The sequence below is a fragment of the Phocoena phocoena genome, chromosome 6, assembly GCF_963924675.1.
Source record: "Phocoena phocoena chromosome 6, mPhoPho1.1, whole genome shotgun sequence".
NCBI lineage: Eukaryota > Metazoa > Chordata > Mammalia > Artiodactyla > Phocoenidae > Phocoena > Phocoena phocoena.
The window spans coordinates 51746962-51772016 of NC_089224.1; the positions used below are offsets into that span (position 1 = coordinate 51746962).

Here is a 25055-nt window from a genome sequence, read left to right on the forward strand (position 1 = left end):
TCTAGTTAGCCTATGCTGTGTCCTAGGCACTAAGGTTAAGTGTGGGGAAGAGAGAAAGATGAGTAAGATATAGTCCACTCCTTTGCAGAGGTGTGTCATGGGTTCCCCCCCCAACGCTACCCCAACTCGGGCCAGGTACCTCATATGTGTGAGAGATCGGTCACGTTAAGGGCAAACTTGTCCTTGCCGTTATTAAAAAGAAAGATCCAGAGAAAGAAGAGGCCCAGCTGTTCAGCCGAGGGCCTTGATCCTTCTACACAGAGGGGCTTTGAGGGATGACTTCGGCTCCTGCATGTCTCAACCATCCCTTCTTCCTCCAACTCCCATGCCACACATCTCCTGACTAAATTGGTTCCAGTATTGGCTCCCGTAGAGCAGAAGGGACATGACAGCCCGAAACTTGTCTGCACGTTGGGGGCCTTCTGGATTCTGACGCTGTGTTTATGCCTCTCTCCTTACTCTCACTATGTGTCCCAGTCACGCCCCTATCTCTGGGATGGGAACCACCTGTCCAGACCCTGAGGCATTCTTCCTTCTGGCATCTGACTAGCCACTTGGCCCGGACGCCACTTATCATCGTAATCAGAGTCCAGTCAGTAAACCTCAGGCCACCTCTGGGTCCTGGCATATGTCCGCCCCTCTGACACCTCCTCATCCTGGCCTGAAGCTCACAGCAGCTCCCTCCCGTGTCTGGTCTGATTAAAACATAGCTAATATTTATTAAGCACTGACTCATTGCATGTTTTTTTTTATTTTGCGGTACGCGGGCCTCTCACTGTTGTGGCCTCTCCCGTCGCGGAGCACAGGCTCCGGACGCGCAGGCTCAGCTGCCATGGCTCACGGGCCTAGCCGCTGTGTGGCACGTGGGATCTTCCCGGACCGGGGCACGAACCCGCGTCCCCTACATCGGCAGGCGGACTCTCAACCACTGCGCCACCAGGGAAGCCCAATTGTCCCCTTTTTCTGAAGGAAACTTAAGCACAGAGAGATTAAATCATTTCTCCAAGGCTCTCAGCCCCAGAACCTCCAGCAGCCTATACTGAAGTTTCTTTAAGAAAAATAGCTCCAAGATGATTGGCTAGAACCCTCACGGCCATAAATCCAGAATGCTAACTGGTCCCCATCCTGCCAACACTTCTTTTTCTTAAAACCTTAACTTCCTAATATGATGGGACGAGTAAATGTGGTCTTGGGCCATTCCCTGCCTGTCCACTTTTAGGCGATCCCATTCTCCACCCTCCCCCTTCCTAAGGGGGTCCCATTGCCACCACTTTTCCTAACTCTGCCGCCGCAGGCCTTCAGCTGTTCATTTTATCACTAATGGATCGGCCCCCCTCATAAGGTTTCCAAATAGAGGCCTGGCCCGCCAGATCGTAAAGGTTAGGCCCACGTATTCCAGAGGGCTGTATCAGATGAGGAATTCTATTAGAAAGCTTTGCATCTGGAGTTTTCTAATGGTGCCTCCAGGCAAAAAAAATTAAAATTAAACCAACAACCAACAAGCCTTCCCTCCACCCCCCACTCCCACCCTCGCCATTCCTGCTTTCCCCACAGCAAGATTTCTGATTTGGTTAAATCAAATTCATTAATAAGCAAGGGGGAAAAGCACTCCAGGCAGTTTACCCTTCAAAATGTAACCTGGTAAAACATTTTGTGGTTACGAGCATTCTGAAAATAAAGCATTTTCTCTCGTGCTTTCTCATGATCAAAAATTTTCTGATACACGCAGGAAATGCTATGGAGATGGTCAAACCTGAGACCATGGCGCTGTCAGCCTTCTTTATGGTAATATGGTAACATGCTTGAAAGTGTGAAATCGGGAGCGACCATTTACTTGGACCTCCTCTGCTGTCAGCCACCTTATTTCCCCCCCCCCCAAGTATTCCCAGGGGTGTGTGTGAGCGATCCTTGATTCCCTTACATGGATCAAATTCTCTTATGTGTACCAAATTTGTCCAGCTTTTCCCTCCCTCCATTTCTCCCTCTTCCCTCTCTCTCGCTCTCTCTCACACACACACACACACACACACACACACACACACACACACACGCACACACACACACACACACTGCTCCCTGGGATGGGGATGAAGTTAGAGAAAGAACCCAACAAAGAAGTGGTTTTAAGGTCCCTATAAGGTCATAGCTGTCTGGGCCCTGGCTGGAAACAGGGCTTGGCAGGAGAGGACAGAGGGGCCTTCTTTGCAGGGGGTTCCCAACCTGTCTTTGTCTGAAAACCGGGCCCTGGGCCAGCCGCAACCCAGTGGATTGCTGCTCCTGGCCTCCAGCCCAGTGATGGATCTGACTGTCATTTCCCTACCCCCAGTGAGGGGGGAGGCCAGCTAAGAAGAGGGTGAAGAGGAGGAAGCAGAGCTGGGTCTGGGAAAAGGTAGGAGGGGCGACACTGGAGGAAAGACTCAGCTGTGGGGGTGGGTGTGGAGGCCTCCCAGGGCCCCTCTTGTCAGTCCCTGCTCCCCTGTTGGAATCCATTATGAAAAATCAGGGAAAGGAATGACTCCATCAGAGGGAAAATCTTGTACTCAGGCAGCAAGAGGAAAGGCAGAAAGTCTGTTGCTCCATCACTTCTAACAATGAGACGCTGGTAAGCAGCAATCATATTAAGTTTAAAAACTTCCTGAAAAAGGAAGTCCACAATATTCTTCTTTGGGAATGAACTCCGTGGCTAAACGCTCCTCACAAGCAAGACATTCTTCTTTACGTGCAACTTAAATCCAGAGACCAACCCCTCTGTATTTAAAATATGTTGCCACAGGCAGGGAGATAAGGTTCACGACATTTAGAAGCAGACAAAAAGGACAGCTTCTGTGAACTTAAGAAAAAAAGTATAGCTATAAGGACTCATCTGTTTGGATTGCTTTTTTCCCTTCAAAATCTTTACATTTGGCTATTGTCTGTGAATGTATTTCTCTAAATTAAATGGAAGGCACATCAGAAACGTAAACATTCTGACAGATCCTCTAGTCCAATTCCCCTTACCTTATTTTTTTTTAATTTTAAAAAATCTATTTATTATTTTTGGCTGTGTTGGGTCTTCGTTGCTGCGCGTAGGCTTTCTCTAGTTGTGGTGAGCGGGGCCTACTCTTCCTTGCGGTGTGCCGGTGGCTTCTCTTGTTGTGGAGCACGTGCTCTAGAGCACATGGGCTTCAGTAGATGCAGTGTGTGGGCTCGGTAGTTGTGGCTCGCGGGCTCTAGAGTGCAGGCTCAGTAGTTGCAGCACACGGGCTTAGTTGCTCCATGGCATGTGGGATCTTACCACACCAGGGCTCCAAACCATGTCCCCTGCATTGACAGGTGGATTCTTAACCACTGCATCACCAGGAAAACCCTCCCCTTACCTTACTGATGAGGAAATAGAGATCCAGCGAGGTCTAGTGACTAGCCCAAGGTCACCCATGTAGAAGGACTGGAGAAAGGACTTGAGACAAAGCAGCCTTTCTCTCTTTCTCACTCTGGTTCTCCACCAAGTGGTGCCATGCCTTCCCTGGCTTTCTCTGCTTCAGTCTAACTTGAAAACTAACTTTAAGCAATATAGGTGTATATGTATTCCTTTCCATGACATCACCTCATATATTCTATCTGGTTATTCATCTGTTATTCACCTGTATCTGTCTCACTAAACAAAACTGCATGAAATAATGATACATGTCTCTCCTATTCTCTGTTGAATCCTTAAGATCCAGAAAAATGACTGGACTATAGTTGGTCCCCAACAATCTTTGTGAGTGATATATTAGTGAGAGAGTGATAATAACATCAGTGTTGACATAATAAAGTCAGAAAAAATAATCACCTGGTAGATTGCAAAGAAGCTGGAAATGCCATCAGAAACCATGTTTTGATTCCATCAATTTACCCCTTTGAAGTGGGTGGTACGTACTGGTGCTTGTAGGAGAAATCTTAATGCATATCCCTAAGAAGACAGTGATGGTCAGGAGAAAAGCCCGGTAGTTGTTCAGAAACCCATTTCCTCTTTAATAGGCAGGAATATTTCAGAGTCTACCACAGGATGACTGACATCATCAACTAAACGGGAAGCCCACACAGATGCCAAAGAAAAGCCCTACCTGGTGAACCCAGAAGCTGGGAATCTCTCCTGTGTTCGGAGGTCCTGCTCCACAGTCATGTCTGCCTTTAGGCATACAGCCTCCCAGACTTCTCCAAGCTGGCGTTTCCACTAGTGCCATGGCTGGGAGTCATGAACGCTGTTCACCTAAGATTTCCAATTCCGCCTTCCAGGCACATGGCCCAGTGCTCTTCTTGGTGCTTTAGTAGCAGGGCAGAGTCACGTGACCCATTCTAGACAATGAGTTTTGAGAAGAGCTTTTAGTTGCTGGTTCCAGACACTCCAGAGCTCTCTTTCCATTTGTAAAGCAATGCAAAAATGTTCATGGAAGTAGCTGTTCCCTTAGCCTGGGTCCCTGAGTGAGGAGACGCAGAGCAGGGCCCTGCAGTGAACATGGAACAAAAGCAAGGGAAAACTTTCCTTATTCGAAGCACTGGGATTTGGGGGTTGTCACATAGCATAACCTAGCCTGACAGATGCAATGTGTGAGGTAATCTCAGGGGTGGTAATGACTGTGACATTTCATAATATTGCATCCTGTGAAGAGAAAGTTATTCCCTTTTCAAATCTCTTCCAGTTATTCAGATGAGTCGGAGAGAAGCCTTGATCAGAGGCTGATATGTTTTTTAACATCTCTCCTACTGTTGCCCACCTTCCTTTTTAACTGAGAGCAAAACTTGGGCTCCGAATATCTGGCTAGAATTTAATTCTGTTGTTTTGTTTTCATAGTTTATTTCATAGTGATCTCTGTTTAGGGAACATGATATGGTGTTTTTCAATTTATGGAATGGAACAAAATAATATAACTGTCATTTCTACAGTGCTTACCATGTGACAGGTCTACTTAAAGTTTTTGGCATGTCATCACCTATTCAGTCCTCAGAAGAATTCTATGAAGTAGTTACCATTATTATCTCCACTTTACAGATGAGAAAACCAAGGCACAAAGGTTCAAGAAGCAACCCAAGTTCCCCCACTTAGTGACAGAGCCAAAATTAGACTCTAGAAGTCTGTTTCCACAATTTGTACTCTGTGAGTTGATTTTTTTTTTTTAAGAGAGAGATTTCCCTTATTGTTCAATTGGTATGCGCCCACAGCAAAAATTATGACAGTGGTACACAAATGATGGTGCTTCGGGAACCTCCCCTTTGCCAGCCAGGAGATTTGCTTTGCCTTCTTGCCACGGACTGACCTCTTAGCAAATTCTCCCACCTGCATTCCTGTTCAGGCCATAGGGCACTGCCTTGCTTCCTGCCCAGAATGTATAAGCCTCGCTCAGGAACTCAGGGCAATAGTTTTCTTTGTGACCATGGAAGAAAAATGGATTTGTGAGAGTTTGAAGGAAGATAGAGAAGGGGCCATAGATGATCAGAGGGGAGGGAGTGAGGGAGGGAGTGACCATTTGTGTCTGAAGCTTTTATCTGCAGAAATATCCTCCTTCCAGAAGCACTGGAGCTCTTGGCAGCCACCCAACAGATGGATTCGGTTCTTGCCATCCCATACACAGTGCCAACTAGCCCCAGCTGCTCCCAGGGCCTCTCCATTCAGAAGGCTTAAAGGAGACACCCGATTACAATCCAGTGATTAGAAAGAGGTTTTTCTGTGTGTTTCCTTTTAAGGTTTTCAAACCTTGGGGGATAGCTTGTCCAGACAACTTTAATTTTTTTATAACAAGGAAATTTCTTAAAAATGTCTCCTTGAAACTTATTTAGCATGGAGCATTCCAGTTTCTTTGTGTGGTGGGTTGCTAACATTATCAGAAAGCTTTTTTTTTTTTTTTTTTTTTTTTTGACATTACTGTGGCTTAAGACAAATATTCCAGAAAGAAAAAAAACCTTTAGGGACCAATGGATTTGAAAGAAGGCCTTTCCTCCGTCAGGGTGTGCTCACCCCGGCTCCCTCTAATAGGGCAGAACAAGCCTCCCTGATTCTCTCCAGTCCTCAGTCCATTTTGTTCTTGCCATATTTTTTATGTCTCTGCTGCCTAAGCACATGGAAATAAGGCTAGCAGTGGAGAAACCACAAAAGAGGCTCAGGTTCATGTGTCATTTAATGCAGCGTAATTGGTGGTGGCAGTTCAGGGTGGGAAATCTATATTCATTATTGGTTAAAAGTAGGAAGCTTGAGTGAACAGGCTGGGTTCTCTCAGCCTTGTTACTTAGATTATCGTTTCCTGACGGTGACTCCAGTGAATCTTATGTAATACAATTGCGCCCGTCAGCCAAGGAGACAATATTAGTTTCATGTTCAGACACTTTGTTATTGTTCCTTTAAATAACTGGAGATTACTGAAACACTGCTCCTCTTTGCCAATATTAAGAAAACGTACATCTTTAGGCAATAGATGGCAGTGTTTCCACAGATTTTAATATCACAGTGACTCTTAAAGGACTCCTGGCGCTTGGCTCCCTTGTGGCTCGCCGTGATCGTATAGTGGTTAGTACTCTGCGTTGTGGCCGCAGCAACCTCGGTTCGAATCCGAGTCACGGCAGGAGAGGAGAAGGCTTTTGGAAGAGAATAGCGCAGGTCCCAAGCTGTAACCCATCCAACAACATTTTGCAACCAGGCATAGAATAATAAAAATCAATAAAACAGAAACTGCCACAAATATTTTAAACTTTAGAGAGATGACATATGCAGAGTGGCTTCATTAATGCCCGAATCCTGTTGCAAGCGTGTTGTATGTGGGTTATTTTATTTGCCTTGACGGATAATATGATAAAACTGGAGTGTAGTGGACATGTAATTATTATTAATTACAACTACTTAAGCCCTGCTTTGAGAAGACTCGTCAAGTCTGCTTGCTTTTGAGCCTTGCCAGGGCTGTACAGTAATAACAACCCTGAATTATTTGGAAAGATGTCAGCGGGAGATGTGGAAATCCTGTTTAACCAGGCATGAATTGTTGTTAGGAGGTTTTTTTCAGGATGACAGAGAGAAAATGAACTGTCCCTTATCAGTAATTGCAGGAAACGTTTTGTTTCTATGATATGAACTGGCTGTAATTTAACTTTCCTGCCTCATTGGATAATGTAAGAAGTCAGTTGTTGCTCAAAACGAAATTCTATGAAGTGGGCATTTGGGTCTGATAAAGGGTATATTATAAGTAGACAATGGGGCTCAAGCAATAAATAATGTCCATATATGGTGGAACTTTTTAAATGACATTTTCCAAAAGACTGGGGTTTGTGTTATAAATGGCTAAATGTTGAACTAATGTGAGTAACACAGCTTTAATGGGCCTTTCTCCAGGACTGAAAAACATGAACAATACAGCCTGAAAATGTCAAATATAAGTATGTTATAATGAGGTTTACTGCTCTAAAATTATAGTCCGCCATGTTTTAAATGAAGGATCACTAGAAGGTGCTTTTTAAGGCCTGTAGACCCTATTTTATGGATGACTGAGCAAAAACTCATGTTTGTCATTTATGTAACACTAAAAATTTCAAAGAAAAATATATGCTGAGGGTAGGACCAGATTCTATTTAGTTCTTCCAGAGTCAGTGAATTCTTAGAAATAATATTCTAGAAAAATTGCAATGAATATCGCCCCTCTCTTCCAAAAAAAAAAAAAAAAGCCATTTCTATTTGATTAAGGGCTCAGAAAGACTGGCCTCAGACTGTCATGAAGTAAAAATATATATATATGTCTGTTTATTGTTTCTTCCACAACTCACTTCCAAAACCATTTTCCACTCTGAGGTCTCTTCTTCCTGTGGTTTATTCTCTAAACCTCCCCACCCCACCCCTCAGCCTCGTATTTCTCACAAATTCTGCCTTCCTATCTCCGAAGGGCCTCGCCTGGCCTCTGCCTCAAGTCTGCAAGACCTCCTCAGCTGGCTGGTACTAATAATGCTTCTAAGAAGACAGCTGAACTGCAATTGTTCTTTAATTTAAAACAGCTTAAAAAATAAGCCCAACCCAAGGCTTTTTGTATTCTGTTAGGAGACTGAAAATGCAATGAATTAATCATTTGAGGAAGGAGATTGTGTCAGCCAGAATCCAGTGGTTGCAAGTGACAGAAACACAACATGTACTGATTTAAAGAGAGGCATAGATCCAGGCACAGGTACAAGGGGCCTTCAAAAACAATAGGAACCAGGTTATTAAAGATGATCAGGACACACTCTCCATCTCATCCTACATTTCTTTCTGAATGTTGTCTTTATTCTCTCAAACTACCTTTTTTTTTTCCCTTCAATGTTACTTTTGTTTCTTTCCTTTGTTTCTCCCAAAAGGACAACGTTGCGATTTTCACACATTTTGATATAAGAGTCACCAGGCAAACTAAAACCGAACGCATTACAAAGGAAGGTAGGGAAAACAGTGGGCCACTTGAGATGGACATCTGCTAGGTTGGTATTACGTTTTACTTTTTTTTTTTTTAAACATCTTTATTGGAGTATAATTGCTTTACAATGGAGTGTTAGTTTCTGCTTTATAACGAAGTGAATCAGTTATACATATACATATGCCCCCATATCTCTTCCCTCTTACGTCTCCCTCCCTCCCACCCTCCCTATCCCACCCCTCTAGGTGGTCACAAAACACCGAGCTGATCTCCCTGTGCTATGCGGCTGCTTCCCACTAGCTATCTATTTTACATTTGGTAGTGCATATATGTCCATCCCACTCTCTCACTTCGTCCCAGCTTACCCTTCCCCATCCCCATGTCCTCAAGTCCATTCTCTACGTCTGCATCTTTATTCCTGTCCTGCCCCTAGGTTCTTCAGAACCTTTTTTTTTAGATTCCATATATATGTATTAGCATGAGGTATTTGTTTTTTCTCTTTCTGACTTACTTGACTCTGTATGACAGACTCTAGGTCCATCCACCTCACTACAAATAACTCAATTTCGTTTCTTTTTATGGCTGAGTAATATTCCATTGTATATATGTGCCACATCTTCTTTATCCATTCGTCTGTCGATGGACACTTAGGTTGCTTCCATGTCCTGGCTATTGTAAATAGAGCTGCAATGAACATTGTGATACATGACTCTTTTTGAATTATGGTTTTCTTAGGGTATATACCCAGTAGTGGGATTGCTGGGTCATATGGTAGTTCTAGTTTTAGTTTTTTAACGAACCTCCATACTGTTCTCCATAGTGGCTGTATCAATTTACATTCCCACCAACAGCGCAAGAGGGTTCCCTTTCCTCCACACCCTCTCCAGCATTTATTGTTTGTAGATTTTTTGATGATGGCCATTCTGACCGGTGTGAGGTGATACCTCATTGTAGTTTTGATTTGCATTTCTCTAACGATTAGTGATGTTGAGCATCCTTTCATGTGTTTGTTGGCAATCTGTGTATCTTCTTTGGAGAAATGTCTACTTAGGTCTTCTGCCCATTTTTGGATTGGGTTGTTTGTTTTTTTGATATTGAGCTGCATGAGCTGCTTGTAAATTCTGGAGATTAATCCTTTGTCAATTGCTTCATTTGCAAATATCTTCTCCCATTCTGAGGGTTGTCTTTTCATCTTGTTTATGGTTTCCTTTGCTGTGCAAAAACTTTGAAGTTTCATTAGGTCCCATTTGTTTCTTTTTGTTTTTATTTCCATTTCTCTAGGAGGTGGGTCAAAAAGGATCTTGCTGTGATTTATGTCATAGAGTGGTCTGCCTATGTTTTCCTCTAAGATTTTGATAGTGTCTGGCCTTACATCTTCAAACTAACTTCTACATTGCAGGAAACATGGCAACCAGCAGCAATTCCTGATCTTTACACTTACAGCATTGCTGCCTGCAGGGAAGCCCCTTAAGTACTATTCAAAAAATTCTGGGGAAGGATCTGATTGGCTTGGTTTGGGTCAGGTGTCCATTACTGGGCCAATCAGTGATGTGCACAGGGACAGAGTCATGTAGCGCAGAGAGTGCCCTTGCCTTGTCTTAAGGCCAGTCCCAAAGTGAGGGAATTGCCAGCCCTGGGACCACCTCACTATTTTCCCACTGCATTCCTAGACCCACCATTTGGTGGCTGTCTATTTCCACAAAGCCATGAGTTCGGTTCCCAAACTATTAACATCTCTATTACCTTGTGAAACAAGAAAAGCTGTTGGGGGGTGGATAGTGGAGGGTGTCAGAATATGACAGTTTTGTGGACTCAACTTGGAGCTTAGGGACATAGTCGGAGGAACTGCTGGAACAAGCGAGCACGTCATGTTCTCCCTGCTCTGTGTCACCCAAAGGGTGTGGGTGCTTTCTTGCCCTTGGTGACTACTTTCCCAGCCTGGCCAGGAGAGAGCACAAAGTCTTCTGACTCTGCAGGCAAAAATCTACTTGAACTTGGGCAAGTTACCTAAGCTCTCAGAGTCACATAAATAAAGAGGAGGGAGTTAATGCAAGAATTGAAAGAGGAATGTACAAACAAATAAACAAAAAACACTTAGTACTGAGGCTCATAATACAAATGCAACACTGGCACCTAGTAGGGTTGCAACGAATAATATTTATTCTTATTCATTCAGGGCCACATGGTGCCCTCCTCCTCCACCCGGCCGCCATGGGTAGAACCTCTAGAGTGAGATTTCCATTAAGAAACAGGGTCCTCGCCATGGTTTCAGACATTTAAAAAAGTGATGGTGTAGACTCTAAACCAGGGGTAGCACAAGTCAGAGTCCACTAAGTGACCAGATCTTTATTCAAGTTTGCCATCCTGGTTCACCCCTCTTTACATGGTTACCATGACGACCGAGGGTCATAAAAATCAGGAGTTGTTTTCATCAACAGAGAGTTTGTTGACATTGGGCTTCCTATCTTTACTTCTTGCTGATGTTGAAAGAAATTGAGTTTTAGGTCTAAAACCCATATCAAGTTGGTTTTCAGAAATGTTAAAGCCTGAGTTATCAGAGGAAATTAATTCTAATTTTTAATTATATTAACTTCGAGACAATATGTGCTTTTAGTTTTTTAAAAAGCATTTTACAGATATCTCAACAGACCCCACTGTTACTTCCATGCTCACATTGCCTGCATTTTATACGAAAGCCAATACCTGCTGATGGAAAATCAGAGTGACTCTGATCTAATCCTTCAGAAAATGTCTCTCCAAAATGTCAACTAGGGCAGAAGTAAGTCATTCACAAACTAGACTCCCTGACAACTTTTTAACATTATGGATGAAACATTAGAGTATAACAGAATCCTTGTTTTGATTGCATGGCTTTGGCAGCTGTAGCTCTCACCAATCAAGGACATTGTTATCGCTTAGATTTGTTTATTCAAATTGTCAAATAATTTGCTTATTGAAAAGTCAGGAAACCTCCTTTGTCATCTTTTCTTAGGCATCAACTAAAATAGCAAGAGGAAGTCTTAATTCTCTGTATAACCTATTACTTTATGTCCCTTATGTTGGTGTAGCTGCAGTGGCCTACCGAGTTTGCTCAAGTAAAACATTTTACCTGTGTAACTGTAATGGAGTAGCTAAATTAAAAATTCCGAGCTACATATGCTTGCTTTATTACCATAAGCTTATGGCTTTAGCTGAATGCCTCTCTCTTGCTCTCTAAGAGAGCCTAGAGTAGGCCAGACCTGTTTTCTTAATCTCCATCATTAACCCGTTGAACTGAAGAGAGTTTATATTCCACTATGTCCTATTCCATACTTCAGTGAGCTTTCATAAATAAAACAAATTAACATTTATTTTTCTGATCAAGTCATCAGTTGAAAAGCCTCAAGTAAATTGGTAATCAAACGAGTACTTCATTATTTCAAAATCAACATCTATCTAGTCCCTAATTATAAAGAAGGTAAAGTTTGTTTTTGTGCAATAAAAGTACACTAATGCATAGAAAATGGTTTCTTAGAACCACATCCGAATGGACGGAATTCACTTTAAGGGAGCAGTGTGGGGCGGAAACGATGGCTGGAGGTGTGGCTGCCATCCCCACAGTGGAGGCAGGAGGTGGCCTAGCTCATTGGAGTGGCAGTGTCCCCAGGAGTGGCAGCTGGTGGTGACTTGCAGCAAGAGAGCACTTATCCACCATCAGCTGCGGCAACCTCACCCACAGGATCCGAGCCCTGAGAGATGACGTGTGGGCTGTTTCTGCTCTCCATAGCTCAGCCAAGAGGAAGCGTGAGACACCTTTCTGGTGCCCCTGCCTGTTCTACGGTGTTGTGACTTATCTCAATCACATCACCCTGAAAGGCTGAAGATCTGTGGCAAAGGCCTGGAAACGTGGGCCTTCCAGGGAACTGACTGGCGGAGGAAAATTCCCACAAAAGCTGAATCAGAGCGAAAGCTTTACTAGGCAGATGGGGATTCAAATCCTACCTCTGCCGCTCTGACAGCTTGACTTTGCACCTGACCACTTTGTGCTTCGGTTGATTAGCAAAACAGGGGGAATATGAGGGTTAGATAAGGTGATGCATATCTGGTGTGACTCCCGGGGATGATGACAGTGAAGGGCAGGATTCCAGAGAACACAAATTTTGTTCTCTGTCGCTTTTGTGGACTTACCAGCATTCAAAAGTCAACCCCTCCAAAAACAAACCAAAAAACATGCCTTGGATGCAGCCTCTGGTCGGCAGCAATTTTAACACTCTCGTGTCTTCACCTAAGCCCTTCCATCAGATTTCAGATCACGCTGCCACTGGAAAGATGAACTTCTGTTTTCCAGCTTGTTTGATAATGAGCAAAGAGCTAGGCGTGGAGGTCAAGGTCAAGCCGACTCCAAGATAAACATGAGTTGCCACTAGGTGGCGCTGCTTGTTATTCATCAAAGACAAGGGGCTTTCTTTCTTTCTTTCTTCTTTTTTTTTCTCTCTCCACGGACTCCTGGCTCAGGGTATCTGCAACTGGGATCCTAATCATACCAGGATTCTTCTGTTCTCTGAAGGGAAGTTCTATTTTCAGCATATTATCATCAAGATCTGAGGACCAAACAGATTCCGCCTACAATCTGGGGGAATTACCCCAACAGTGTTGCCTTTATCCAGAGGTGATTTTAAAAGAATATGTTGTATTTGGACGTCAACGTTCAAAGGCTCCGAGGCAGAAAATTCCATTTCAAAAGAAAATGTGATTAATGAAGCCACATAAATCCTGTAGATTTATCGAGGCTGGAGCAGTTTCAGAAATCACACAATACAAATCAAAGACGCGGGTTTTCCTACATCCTCCCTCACTTTCTCTTATTCTTATTTCCGCACCATCTCATCCTTTCCTCCCCTCTTTCCCTTTCGCAGTTTCGTGAATACATGTATCCCAAACTCCAAAACAAGAGTGAACTTGTTCAGAAATCCTAAATACAGCTGGTTTCAAGCGCCAACCATCACCATTTCTCCTCGTTCTTCCCCCAAGAGATGCAAAGGCAAGGTTGAGGCTATAGCAATTAACTCACACACCTCACAGACTGCTTATAAAAGCTGAGTCAATTCTGGTACTCCATGTAGTAAGACTCCCAGCTTTAGTGAGGGGTCTCACTTAAAGAAAGCCGAATTTAAAACATAATGTAGATCCTTACTGAAGGTTTTCTAGAAGAGGTGGTATGGGAATTCTAGAGACTGCCTAACGTAGAAATTTATTCAAAAATCTCCTTTAGACCTAACTCTGTCTCCTTCAAATCCCCCACCTATATGAGCCTCTAATTGTGCCCCTGACTTTCCTCCAGGTTCTTGAACCATCCACTCTTCTATACTCCTACGTCCTGTTCACACTCCCTGCTCCTTTCATAAACTCTGTGCTCCCTGACATGCTGGGAGTCCCCTCAGGGCCCTGCAAGTGGTGTCCTCAGGCCAGTCTGACTACATTTGCTTCCACAAATGAGCCCATTTCCCAGAGTTTCAACGTAGAGTACAGTACCATGTAATCGAGTGAGTGTCCTGGAGTGGTCTGGTGGTAAAGCACATGAGCTGTGGAACCAGATTCATATGTTGAAATTCCAATTCTACCCTTTACTTGCGAGGTGACCTTCGACAAGTTACTAAGCTTCTTTGTGCCTCCGCTTATCCATATGTATCTCCCTCAAAGGGTTGTTGTGAGGGACGAATGATCTAGTATAGGTAAAGCACTTAGAAGACTGTCTGGTTCAGAAAAAGTACAGTATTAACTAACTATTATTATTATCATAATTGCTAAATTATTACTATTATTATATGCCAGATATAATGATAGGTAAACAGATGGTAAGAGTATACAAAATAGACAATATCTTTGTCTTTATGGAGCTTTCGGGCTAATGGAAGAAACAGATAAGTCAACTGGCTCTTGCAATGCAGCATGATAAGATTATGAAAAGGAAAGCCACAGGTATGATACCAGTACACATAGATCTTTAGTCCCTAGTTGGGAGTCTAGAGAAAGCTTCCCTTTGGCACTGAGACCCAAAAGGGGTCAAGGATTCTTACAGAGAAAGCTACCAATACACTCACCTCTTCCGGTTTTTGTGGGAAGGGCATAAGCAGAAAAGAGGGAACCTTGTTCCCATCTTTCTTGGGTTTCAGCCCAGCTCTAATGCAGTGAGTCTTGAAGGGAGCCCAGCGCCATTTAGCAACTTGGGAGTTCTGCATCTTTAGGAACTCTAGGAGGCTCCCAGGACAGGGCACATATAAAAGCAGTCAGAGCGAAAGGATAAAAATGGACTTATTTCTAATTGTCCTCCTGGGCACTCCCTGAAATACCCAGGCATCTCTTCAGCTAGAGGAGTGGTGAGGGCAAGGGTGGACAGTCTATGACATCTGCTAGGCTTGATGAAGCAGCCGGGAAATAGAAAGGTCTATACGCATTGGAAAGTAAGTTTTTCTTTTTCCTGCTTTTAAGGAATCATAAGCTATCTAGTTTAATCACTTAGCAAGCATATACTAAATGCCCATACTGTAAAACATGGAGATGCAATAATGAAGACAAAGCAAGCTCTGAATGAGCTTGCAATCTAAAGGAGAAAATAGGCATAAATTTGATAACAATCCATCAGAACGTGTTACCATAAAGCCTCGTGGGAACACAGAGGAGGTACAGAAGCCATATAAACAAGACATGCAGCCTGTATCTGACTTACAGAGATTACGGTGGTAGAAGCGGGGGAGGGTACAAGATGAAGGCAGCGACAGGAAAGTCATTTAGAGATTAGCGAGGTTATCATACTACGAACAGAAGACTCTCTTTTTCCTTTAAGCCCAAAATTGTCATATAAATTTTTTTTTTTTTGGTCATATAAATTTAAGATTCTTCCTGAGTCACAGTTCAGGAGGATTTGGGAACACTCCCAGACAAGACCACTCCTCCATCCTCCCAGCCAGTATCACCTTCATTTCCAAAGCATTCCCAGGGAAGAAAGGCAAAGGGAGAAGAAAGTAAGCCGTTGAAAACAGATGAAAGAGATAAAGAAAAGAAGAAAGGATGTTGTGCCTATACAGAAACATGGCTGCTACCAAACTCTCCAAGGAAGCTCATTTTTCTTCCTGTCATCATAAAGGATACCCAGGTTTACCCATTCTGTATATAATAGGTTGCATCTGCTAACCCCAAACTCCCAATCCACCCCTCTCCCACACCCCACCTCCTGCAGCCACAAGTCTGTTCTCTATGTCTGTGAGTCTCTTTCTGTTTTATAGATAGGTTCATTTATGTTGTATTTAGATTCCACATATAAGTGATCATATAGTATTTGTCTTTGTCTGTCTTACTTCACTTAGTATAATAATCTCTAAGTCCATTCCTGTTGCTGCAAATGGCATTATTTTGTTCTTTTTTATGGCTCAGTAGTATTCCATTGTGTATACGTACCACATCTTCTTTATCCATTTATCTGTCAGTGGACATTTAGGTTGTTTCCCTGTCTTGGCTATTGTGAGTAGTGCTGCTATGAACATAGGGGCTACTGTATAGCACAGGGAACTATATTCAATATACTGTGATAAACCATAATGGAAAAGAATATAAAAAATGTATATATATGTATAACTAAATCACTTTGCTGTACAGCGGAAATTAAGACAACATTGTAAATCAACTATACTTCAATTAAAAGAAAGGAGTACCCAGGTGAGATCCCCCCCTGTAGAGAAACAAACTGAAATGCAGAGGCTGAGCATTTTTCTTTCATTCTTTCACTCATTCATTCATTTCAACTAACACTTATTGAATATCTGTTCTGTTAAGGTGTTATTCTATGTGTTGGGGGAAAATGAATGAAATAAGGCCTCTGCAGTGAAGTAGCTCATGGTGCAATAAGACAGACAGCCAAGGAAACCAATATTGCAGTTCCACACAATAAGCTTTTGATGCATTATGGCAATCCTGCAGTTTGACGTAAAACTGGGGATTAGGTGGCCTGAGATAAGCTTTTGTGAATATACGCACAGAAAAAGCATGTAGCAATATCTGAAATTTCGATCACACTAAAATCCAGATGTGCAAAGAAAATGTAGTCTCTTTATATTGCTTATTATCAATCTGGCCTTTCTTATAAGCCCCACCCTATGGGTAGGAAGGCAGGAAATAACTAACTGCCCAATTCAGTTTAAATTTTAGTCCAATCCCCAGATGTAAATATACCCTATAGCTAATGTTCAGTCTTCATTATTTCTGCCCCTTTCCCCCAAATTCTCTACACGGTGGCCTCAGGTGCATGGTTGGGGCAGGTCGCAGGGCTCATGTGATATTTTGGGGGTTCAGGGAGGGGGTCATAGACCACACAGCATCCCTGTTTTGCCCTCTATTCCTGCTGGGACACGTGCTGAAGGCAATGGTGGCGAACCTTGTGTTCTGGCTCCTTTCACCTTTGTCGGGTTCTCGTGGCCCTTCCTGGCCGACTCAGCCACAACCTGGCTCTCTCGGGTGCTAAGGATCCCTTTAAACCTCTGCCACATGACCTATCTGGCCCCATGGAAGACTCACTGAGTCTCAATTCATCTGAGTACTACGGGAATTGGTGGGTCATCTATGTCATTCAAAAACCTAGAGCAGAGCAATAAAATTCATTTCAGATACTCTGCCTATCCACACCACAGACTAAACACCATGTCTCCTAGGTAGGGATCAGGGACTTGAGCCCTCCATATTTACCCAGTCTTCTCCCTCATCTCTAGTCCAAAGGCTTATGAGGGGAAATTGGAACAGACCTGATCAGTTCACCCTTCATCCTCTCTCTCTAATTATCCCCCAAATGCTGGCAGACCTGGAAGAGTGGACTTCCCTTCTCCACCTCTTCTTCCTACCTAGATGTCCCTTAGGTAAAATTCTACCCAGGCCATCAAACCTAACCCCTAGATATGTCAACGTGGAGGTAAAGGAATTTTTAAAAATCCTTTCCATCTCTATAATGCCTGTCTCTCCTGCCCATTATCTCACTCAAGATGCCAAGAACCTACCCTCAGAGATCGGCCTCTGAGTCAATAAGCCCCTTGGCTCAAGTCTCTGAGAGATGCAGTGAAGCAATGATTTAAGAAGGAAATTAGGGCTTCCCTGGTGGTGCAGTGGTTGAGAGTCCGCCTGCCGATGCAGGGGACACGGGTTCATGCCCCGGCCTGGGAAGATCCCACATGCCATGGAGCGGCTGGACCTGTGAGCCATGGCCGCTGAGCCTGTGTGTCCGGAGCCTGTGCTCTGCAGCGGGAGAGGCCACAACAGTGAGAGGCCCGTGTAATGCAAAAAATAATAATAATAAATTTAAAAATAATAAAAAAGGAAATTAAATTCATGTCTTTAATATCTACCAAGAGCATATCAGTTGTAAGATAATAGAATTGTATTTCTCTGTCTTCTAATTGGGTAGTCCAAGGAATGTCATTCTGCAGGTCACCTCTGGGTAAACTGTGACACGTGTTTCAAGCTCAAATAAATTTAGGGGATGCTGAGCTAAACAAGGTTAAATAGGTTTGTTTAATGGGAAACCATCAGAGCCCTTAATATACGTGTTCTGGGAACACGTAGTTTCCCAAAGTTATTTGACCATGGAGCACTGTTTTTCACATCTTCTGGAAACAGTGTCCTGCAGAATATAGGGATGAAAGACGCTGACATTCTTTGTCCCCAGAATCAGTGAATACCTCTATCCCTCCATCCCACCTTAAGTTAGCAAAGTGTTAAGGCAATTGTGTCTCTATTTCTTGTTTCCTAACTGGGTCCTCTCTCTGCTCTCTCAAACCCTGTGCTTATTTTTAATGAAAACAGCTGTGACGTCAGTGTTAGAAGCATGAAATACCTGGAATTAGACAGTTGGAGACGCTAGAAATTGTAAGCGTTTATACCAAAATAAACAAACAAGCATAACCCCATTTATTCCAAAATGAGAGGTAAAAGGACTCAATTCCCAGGAACTCTCTGGTGGAGAAGCAGGCCGGCCTGAGTTGCCCTTGTGATGGATGGGAAATGGATGACGGCTCATGGTTAAGGAATGCAAAATAAAGATCTTATGACTTTAAGTATAAAAATATATATGGTGTAAGATTACTGTACCATTCCCCGCAATCAGAAAGAATATTCCCTGCACGGCCTCAACAGAGAAAACAGAATCTGAGTAGACAGAAAACTGGGATCAACGGGAAAGTTCTGGCAAAACTGCTTTGCAGAGAACTTAATGATCTTAAAATAGGTTCCCTAAAAGGAGCATTATGTAGGAAAAATAACTAAATCTCAGGGGATATAGATGAGTTCCTTGGGGGGGACAATGATGGATGAGAGGAGATGGCAAGAGAAAACCATAGACCGCTGGGATAATGGGCCCAGCGACCCTTTTACCTTCCTCAAACTTTTCTTCTGTCCTTGTGTAAACAGAGGAGAGGCCTGACTCGACACGCAAAGTGAAAAAGGGGGGAAAATTTGATATTTCATGTGGGCTGAAAGTATAACTCATAAAGAAAAAAATCCGTCTCATCATACACATCTCTGTGTAAGCAGGATTGATTTACACGAGTAGCTTCAGTGTGAGAAAACACCGTGAGCACACAGGAAAACAGTAGGGAGTTCCAGGGCCCCAGAAGAATCAGATATTACTGGCCACTCTGTGCTTTCATGTAGAGGAGCAATAAAGCATCCTTAAGAATGAGGTTAGAGCAGGGCTTGCCTGGTGGCGCAGTGGTTGAGAGTCCCCCTGCCGATGCAGGGAACACGGGTTCGTGCCCTGATCCGCGAAGATCCCACAGGCCGCTGAGCCTGCGTGTCCGGAGCCTCTGCTCCACAGCGGGAGAGGCCACAACAGTGAGAGGCCCGCGTACCGCAAAAAAAAAAAAAAGAAAGAAAGAATGAAGTTAGAACACTTTTTGCTCCTAACCCTATTGCCACTCCTGCTCTCTCAGTCTTCCTCAAAACAAAACATGATATATGCGTTATTTTCAATTTTCTACGTTATTTTCTACTTTCTAAGTACAAAACATGATACGTGCGTTATTTTCAATTTTCTACGTTATTTTCTATTCTCTAAGTACAAAACATGATACGTGCGTTATTTTCTATTTTCTACGTTATTTTCTGTTTTCTAAGTACAAAACATGATACGTGCGTTATTTTCAATTTTCTACGTTATTTTCTACTTTCTAAGTACAAAACATGATACGTGCGTTATTTTCTATTTTCTACATTATTTTCTATTCTCTAAGTACAAAACATGATACGTGCGTTATTTTCTATTTTCTACGTTATTTTCTGTTTTCTAAGTACAAAACATGATACGTGTGTTATTTTCTATTTTCTACGTTATTTTCTGTTTTCTAAGTACAAAACATGATATGTGCGTTATTTTCTATTTTCTACGATATTTTCTAAGTACAAAGCATGATATATGCGTTATTTTCTATTTTCTAAGTCAATCAATCAAAAGTAGTTATATTGGTAGCACCCTTTGAATTAATTTGTAAAATTGCTATTGTTCTTCGGGCATACTTGTTCCTCAGGAAAGAGTCGTTAGAGATAGGAGTGGTAATTTGAGCTGCCATGAATCCCTATGGCTCTTAAATAAATAAAATAAAAGCCATCCATACCAAGACTACTGTTGTTGAGAATCCAGAACTGTGGAAACGCCTCTGCTGCTTCCAGACCAGGCTGGGAGACTCTGTGAGCATCATTGCTTAATGTGCCTACCAGCCTCCCCTCCCTTCAATTTTAGCAAATACTTTTTCGGTTTTAAGAACCTATTGGCCTATAAGCCTTACTGACTTTTAAATTTTAAAGTAGTTCAAGCTGGATGTTTATCAGGTGCAATTGAAATGTGCACGATGAATACATGGACCTTAGCAGAATTAGGAAGGAGCTTTACTTTCTTTTTCTTACTCCCTAAGAATGTTTACAGGAGACTTTTTAGAATACATGCCAGACTGGAAATATGGTGGTGAGCAAACAGGTTCTATTGACCATCAGGGAGATCATGGCCTATTGGGAAGAGCTAACACTCAATGATTGCTTGAAATTAATCAATTTCAAGTGTTCGGTGTTCTATAGGGAAAAGTAGCCAATACCTAGAGGCCTCATGTCTGGGTGGGGAGGAAGTGACAGTTTCCACAAGGAAGTGATGGTTAGTCTGACCTGAAGGTGGTTAGGGGTTAGTCCCATCCTCATGGGCCAAGGTCTCCTTTGCCGTCATAACCCTGCATAGCATGGTAGCTACCTAAATTTTAAAATGTCTCTTGATTTTTCAACTAACTGAGCTGACACCAGCCAGTTTATCTGATAACATTAATGGGAATATGAGTTTTCCTGTACTTTTCATACTTCCTGTAATATTATTAAGTTGAAAACACATAAGAGAAAATTTTGATCTGAATAAAATGAAGTGCTAAGTAGAAAAGTGGAATAAATAACCTTCAAGAAAAAAAAATATTACTTCTAATTCTTCTGTGATTAACTGACTTTAGAGTCTTAAATAACTATAAAAATTCTGACATATCTATATATTTTTTTTTACTCAATCAAAAATCATGAAAAGATACGAAAACTGGGTATGGTTTGGTGTAAAGAATATATACTTTTGTTGGACGTCACCTCTAAAGGTATCTCAAGATGAATGTGTGCTAGAACTATACTCAATATTTTGTAATAACCTATAAGGGAAAGGAATCTAAAAAAGAATATATATATATAATATATATATATATAATATCTGAATCACTTTGCTGTACACCTGAAACTAACACAACAGTGTAAATCAGCAATACTTCAGTAAAAATAATTTTTAAAAAAATGAATCTGTGCTGCTATGCAAATTTGCACCTGCCCAGTCCTAGTATGGCATCCTTTGCTGAAATGTTTCCAGTTGTGATAAATCCACTGTCCACTGGTTTGTAGCAGGCAATTTACATTTGTCAACTCTCATATGTAGATATCTCGATCTCATATCTACATATGTAGATATGCTAACTATTATTGATAGCCCATCTTCTTATCTTCCTCAGTGGAAGAGGTAATCTGATTTACCATTTTTATACTGTATACTATGTATTCCTCTTAGTATCCATTGCATTCCTTTTATATTTTTATTATATACTATATGCTATGCATTCCTTTAGTATCTTAAATTCCAGCTAGGTTTTGAATGACCTGTTATGTTCATATACTTACATATTATCTCCTGAAGGAATGTCTATACTCTTGAGATCAGGGACCAGGGCTTTGATGCCTTTTCAACATTTTTCTATCATGTCCAAAGCATCTCATCCAGTAAGTAATATTGATATTAACTTAACAAATATTTCTTGACATGTATAAGACACTGTTTCTAGGTCAAGTATTTGGAAAGTAAATGTTCTTTCCATTGGTGTGACTGCTACTTATCTCATTTAACATCTGGTTAGAACTGTCATCTATGAAGAAAAAGGAAGGGAAGGAGGGAGGGAGGAAGGAAGGAAGGAAGAGAGGGAGGGAGGGAGGGAGGGAAGAAAAAGCTTACTTCTCGATATTTATGTATACTACCATTATTTCATGTGGTATTAAATGCCTCTTTTACATAAGATCAAGAGTTTTAAAATTACGTGTTAGTTCTGCAACAAAACAGTTGCAGGCAGGATGTGAAAAAGAAATCAATGTAATTTACTTATAGTTAATTTAAAATTAAGTTAAAAATGAAAAAAATTGGCTTACTCTCAGTGGTGCTGCTGTTGAACTGTCATTTAAAAGCTTATATAATTAGTGGAAGCATGTTAATTGAATTATGGCAATTAAGTCAGCCTTGAGACAAGAGGGTCCCTTCTGATTGGCGAGACTGTGGTAATTCTGTAACCCATTGTCACCTGTTAGAAAGTTTCAGGACCATGTCTCATCCTGCCCCTTAGTACTTTAGCTACTGGAATGTAGCCAAATCTTGATTTCTCTGGTGTTAATTATCTACTTTGTGGGTTTTTTGAGCCCTTGGATTCTTCTCCTCCTTTCCATAGGTTACTGGGTTGTTAGCATTGATGGTAGGCTGGAGCCATGAAGAGGCCATGTGATTTACATCTATTGGTTTTTTGTTTTTTAAACTACCACGTATCCTCACCAGTAAAAGATAAAGTGTGTGTGGGAGAGAATGAAAATATTTGGGAAGTTGTTGTGGAGAAAGCGATTATCTTTTCAGCCCTCTCTTTAATAATGTCACTGTTGATTAAAGCTTAGAGAAAATACTGAAGCAGGAGTTCGCATGAGTTTGGGGGCTGTTTGGGGACTCTAACTGTCCATGTTAACCCCTTTTTACAGATGTTGTAGAATGAGCTAGCCATGTCCCTAACCTGATATTAATAAACAAAGTAGCCTTGGGAAATTTCCTGCCTCTTTCCAGGACTAAATTTCTTCTATGTAGTGAGATCACCATGGTTCCTTTCAACTCTAAAATTCTCCAATATTTGGCCCATTCACAAGGACAGTGCCATGTTTTCTAGGACTCTGATATGGATTGTTCGCCTTCTATGTCCTGGGGTGATGAAGCTGTACAGGCAGAATGTCTGCCAGCCAAACAAACCGATGGGAAGTGTAGCTGATGCCACTAAGGACAGGCAAAGGGGAGCATCAGAATTGTAGGTTCCTGCAGAAGAGGGAAAGCAAAAGAGAAGCCAACAGAGAAGGGAAGGGACAACCATACTGCCATGTCTGAAAACAGCAATCCTGGGAAAGTTCTGTGAGCAGGGCCAGCCCCATACTGTGCAGGACGTGGTGCAAAATGAGAATGTAGGGCCCCTTGTTCCGAAATGAAGAATTTCAAAATGTCGACCCTGTCTGTGGGCCTGGCTGGGAGGGATTAATTCTGTTTTCCAGGGGTTGAACTCACAGGAACCTCCCTCTCTGGATCCCCTGAATCTGCAGGGCTCACTTCAAGTCTGCTTCTCATTCAGCGCTATGTTTCTTGCTTGCTTGCTTTTTTTTTTTTTTCAACAGTGCTGTTAGCTGTATAAATATTTTACAGTTCCCCTATGAAAAGTTTCCAAGGGGCCCATGTTAAGGGAAAAAATCTTTGAAAGGATTTTTTCCATCGCAATTAAAACCTTTCAAAGCACCAAGAGCTCCCCAGTCTCACTTTAGTGCAACAAACCTCTATTTTTTTTGACCAGTTTGGATGGCTCTGGGTCTGAAAGTAAGCCAGCCTCTTTGTTTGGTGACTTTGTGGGCTGCCGATAGACATTTGGAATTTGAATTCATTAGATACATGGCAGAGCTGGGGATGGAACCCGCGGAGGGTTTAGGAATGCTGTGATCAGAAACTCTAACCCCGATTTCCTGTATCTCATTTACAGGGGTAAAATGACTATAAATCAAACTAAAGCTCATTTTGGCTCCCCAGATGAAGTCAAATGTACACTCTGACTTATGCATATACCATTTTTAGTTAACGCACCAATAAAAATAATTGTGCAAGCCTAAATTTGGAAGTATTCCCAGTGTTTATGACAAAACCTAATATAGCCAGGCGCATTGAATGTAATATGGGAATTTTATTGAAATGAAATTAGTCCATCATGTAAGCTCCACGTTTTCCTCAGATTTCTTGGACTTCATATGAGAGCTCTTCTGGGGACCCTAATAGGGTCCTGCAAAATTCAAGTACAATATGTAGAGACAGAGTTCAGACTGCAGCTGCACTCTGGGTAGGGTGGTGCACCCCGAGTTTCCATGCAGCAAACCACACACGCTTTTCCAAGCATGCCCCTACTCCCTACCCTGGGCTATAAGCAGCAGACATATTCTTGTGGTTTTGCTCAGGACACAGGTCTCCTGGAGAGGTGGAGATAGGGTTCGTTTGTAACTCTAGTAAACATGTTATGTGCCAGAGACCTATTACGTAACTTCCCTGGGAAGGATGGCAGCAGCATTGCCTATGTCCATGTAGTTTGGTTGCTTGACCGTATTTAGGGATGGAAGTCCGGGGGCTATGGGATGCTTTTTGGCTGCTCGAAGGAGGACGCAATATTTGTGCCTTTGAAATTTAGGGTTGGGGGTTTTGGTGTAGGGATAAGGATATTGGAATGAAGGAATTCAAATTCTGATATGGATTATATTTCATTTACAGTGGTTCACAAACTTTAATTTGTACATAAACACTTCCCGGGGCACTTGTTAAAAAAGCAAATGCCCAGGCCCCACCACAAGAGATTTTAACTCATTACATCCTTAGATGGACCTAGGAATTGGCATTTTAAACAGCACCTCAGATGACATTGACACAGTTGGTCCCAGGATCTCAGTTTTTTAAATACTGTTATCAGGTTGGTCATCAATAGCAACAAACAGACTTCGATTTATTTAATTGCTGTAGACTGAACCGTCTCCTCTAAAGTCATATGTTGAAACCTAATCCCCAAAGTGATGGTGTGAGGAGGTGTGGCCATTGGGAGATGATTAGGTGGAGCCATGAAGGTGGAGCCCACATGAATGGGATTAGTGCCCTTATAAAAGAAACCCTAGAAAACTCTCTTGCCCCTTCAGCCCTGTGAAGACACAGAGAGGAGGTAACCATCTAAGAACTAAGAATCAAACTCTAACCAGACACCAAATCTGCCAACACCTTGACCTTGGACTTCCAAGCCTCCAAAACTGAGAAATAAATTTCTGTTCTTTATAAGCCACTCAGTC

At 42.2% G+C, this 25055-nt stretch overlaps 1 protein-coding gene and 1 non-coding gene across 4 annotated transcripts in view; both read left to right on the forward strand.

Annotated features, from left to right (window-relative positions):
• Positions 1-25055, forward strand: part of NFIB (nuclear factor I B) — a 433275-nt gene that overhangs the window by 84673 nt on the left and 323547 nt on the right. The window lies entirely within an intron of this gene.
• On the forward strand, positions 6504-6575 carry TRNAH-GUG (transfer RNA histidin (anticodon GUG)). The gene has a single exon. It is a non-coding gene; the product is annotated as a tRNA-His (tRNA).